The following is a 3,125-nucleotide window of genomic DNA, read 5'->3' as shown; positions in this document are numbered from 1 at the left end:
AGGCAGGAGGCCAGAAACATGTGGAAAAAGAGTCGAGAAGGGAAAGGAGAGAGAAGGAGCAAGAGGTTACAGAGTCAGGGAGACTCAGAGTCAGAGTCAGAGAGAATACGAGAGCAACAAGGAGGCAAACAGCCCCTTCTATAGTGAGTCAGGCACTATATGAAAGGGAAAACTACACAGAGAAAATTGTGGAGCAGAAATGGGGGCTTTGTGGTCTTTAGTTACTTCCTGCTGACTTTGGGATGGCGTGTCTTTGGGAAACCCAAGAAAATGTGTATGGGGATGTTGGTCCAGACTTAGAAGAGTTGAATATATGTAGTATAATGAGAAGCATTTTGAAGTAGGTATTGAAGACAGTTATCAGAAACTGGAAAATTTGACAACCTTGTGAATATGATAATTGATCATATAGTTTGTCATAAAAAAACCTTACATCTATAGTTAAAAGACAACAAGAGAAAACTTATACTTGTAACTATGACAACTGATAGGATAGATTTAACAAGAATCACTTTAAGAAACACATTAAGTCTATAGCTTAAAGACAATCAAAGGAAATGTAAATTTTGAACTTGTGATTATAGAAGTTGGATCCTATAGTGGAAGGTTTTATTAGGGTTGGACTAATTTATAAGAACTCTATTGATTAATGTTAGGACAGTGTCATAACAAGAGGAGGAAATATAAAGCATTAAGTCACTGGGAACTGAGTTTAGGAAAGGAAGTAACAGAAGATTATATCTGTGAAAGGCTACATCTGAACTTATGTATCCATTATGTGAAGTCTGTGAGTAAGGCAACCTGTCTCTCTTTGATAAGAGATCTGGCTGTTGTAACTAGTTAACAAACTGATTAATGAGCTAATAAGGTGGTAGATTACCTTGGAGAAAGCTGTAGTTAGCTTTGCTGTCAATGTGGTCAGAAATTTGAGAAAAATAAATTATAATCTAGATGTCATTAATTAAAAGGACAGAGGTTGGTCAATAGTCTCCTACCTAGACAGTTTTCCCAGATTACCTAAATCTCCATCACAACTCGGGCTCAATCGGTGTGTCCATTAGGCCCAGAAAAATGTGGAAAAGGAATGTGAGAGAAATGGCTCACCTTGTCCTAGGCAATATGAGACATTTAACTCTCTGGGTATCCTTAATTTTACAACAGTATATGCCAAGCCCAGGCAGCAGCAATGCTATGAAGCACATTTTTCCAGTGGTTTTTATAAAACAATCTAGGCAGTCTTGTCACTGTGCCTACATTTTCTTATAGACCTTGGTGGGGATGTGAGAGGTTGTAACTGTTATGCTTGGGGAGTCTCTGTCTGTCCTAATAATCTTAAACATTTGCTGCTACATTTAGCAGGTTTCTGAGAATATATACAGCTAGTATCTATTAAGAATATCTGACTTAGGCAATCTCTAACTTAAATCAGTGATCTTTAGTCTTTTTACTGTAGTAAATGTTTAAATTACTATTAAAATTATTACTTACCAAAGCAGGATAGAAATCAGAGACCCTAAGTCAAGATGTTCTAAGGTGAGGAGGCAGTGAGGTAGTAACTGACCATAAAAAAGATGGTAGGTGATCATGGGACTGTCATTAACTAAGATGGCACTGAATCTACAGCCAGTCATGTCACCTCCCTTGGCTAAGATGGCACTGAAGCAATGGCATAGCAAAACTATCTGTCCACAGAAAAGATTGTAGACACTCAAGAGTCTGCCCCCAACCAAAATGTTTCAGAAGCTACAGCTCTGCCTGGAGGATTAACATATTTGTTATATCTTGGAATGGCAGAAATAATTGTGTATCATCAAATAAAATCATATAAAAAGACAGACATATAGAGATAAATGGACACATTTTGTCTGATGGACAAGAGGTCTCTGCTTTCACTGTAGTCAGCCTCTATTGCTATGCCCAGAGCAGTGGGTCTGATCAGCTGTCACACTTGGTTTAGAGCTGATGCAGAACAGAATGGAAAGAAACCAGAGAGCTGACAGTGGTGGTGGTGGGCAGGCCCCAGGAGCACAGAAGCATAGTCTGAAGCTCAACCTGGTGTGAGCAGGGCAGAAATGGAGAAGAGCAAGAAAGTAAGCACCTTGGGTAGACCAGGGAGTAAGAGGCAGTGCCTGTAGCTGTGCTCTGTCTGCCTGCAACTCTGCTCTAGCACAGCATGTTTGTGCCTCATGGTGTTGGGCCCAGCAGAGAGCAAGAAAGCAAGGGTAAAAGTGGAGACAGGAGGCTAGAGGTACCCACAGAGGCAATGGTAGAATCATAGGGGAACACTGTTTCTCAGTGGTTATCATACCACAATCTAGGTAGTCTTGTTGCTCTGCCTATATGTGGGAGGGAAAGCAAAGAAAAAAAATGTCAAGAGATGGAGGTAATGAGAGAAGACCCTACGTAGAAATCTTTCCATTTTTTCAGATGGCTGGAGAGAGAGTTGTAAAAGTTTTGTTTTATTTTGTTTTGTAAGTGCACTTAAACAGCCATGTAGAATTATAGATTAGTGCATATAGATTAGTGCATTAGTGCAATATAGATTAGTGCATATTAGTGCATAAATTTAGCCTGTGAATTTGAAAGCCTTTAAGAGTTTGAGGCATCCCAGTAGGGAGCCTGGGAGTGGCCAGGAATACAGACTTTTTCTAGGTGTGAGTGGCAGTTATTAATTACCCCTACCAGCATCCTGAGGATAAGTTAACAACTAAAACAACATTAAGTTCAGATCATCAAGGCCTCAAGCAGTGAGTTGAGGTCTGAGCTCAGGCATGTACTTGAATGGGCAGTGAGGGGCATTGTTTACCCAGGCCTGGGATTTCACAGCAGTGACAATAGGAAATGGCTCAAAGGAAAAAGGAAATCTCCTTCAAGGGAAAATATACTAAAATGATTATTCAGCAAGGAGGCCAGTCATAAAGACTGCGAATGTCTTCATCCACAAGGACACCACAGGTTAGCTGCAAGCTCAACAGCCCTCCCTTGGGATCAGGGGATGTTTACACTGACCAGTGTGGGTGAGGGAGATTACCAATTTTCTGGTGTTTGGATGGCTAGGTCTAGCGAGTGACCTATTGGCTGGATAGGTGATATGACAGCAGGGGATGTTAACCTGTGATTTTTTT

The sequence above is a fragment of the Grammomys surdaster genome, unplaced genomic scaffold (assembly GCF_004785775.1).
Source record: "Grammomys surdaster isolate TR1022 unplaced genomic scaffold, NIH_TR_1.0 126978, whole genome shotgun sequence".
NCBI classification, from domain to species: Eukaryota; Metazoa; Chordata; class Mammalia; order Rodentia; family Muridae; genus Grammomys; species Grammomys surdaster.
The sequence above is the reverse complement of the archived record's forward strand: the minus strand, read 5'-3'. Positions refer to the sequence as shown.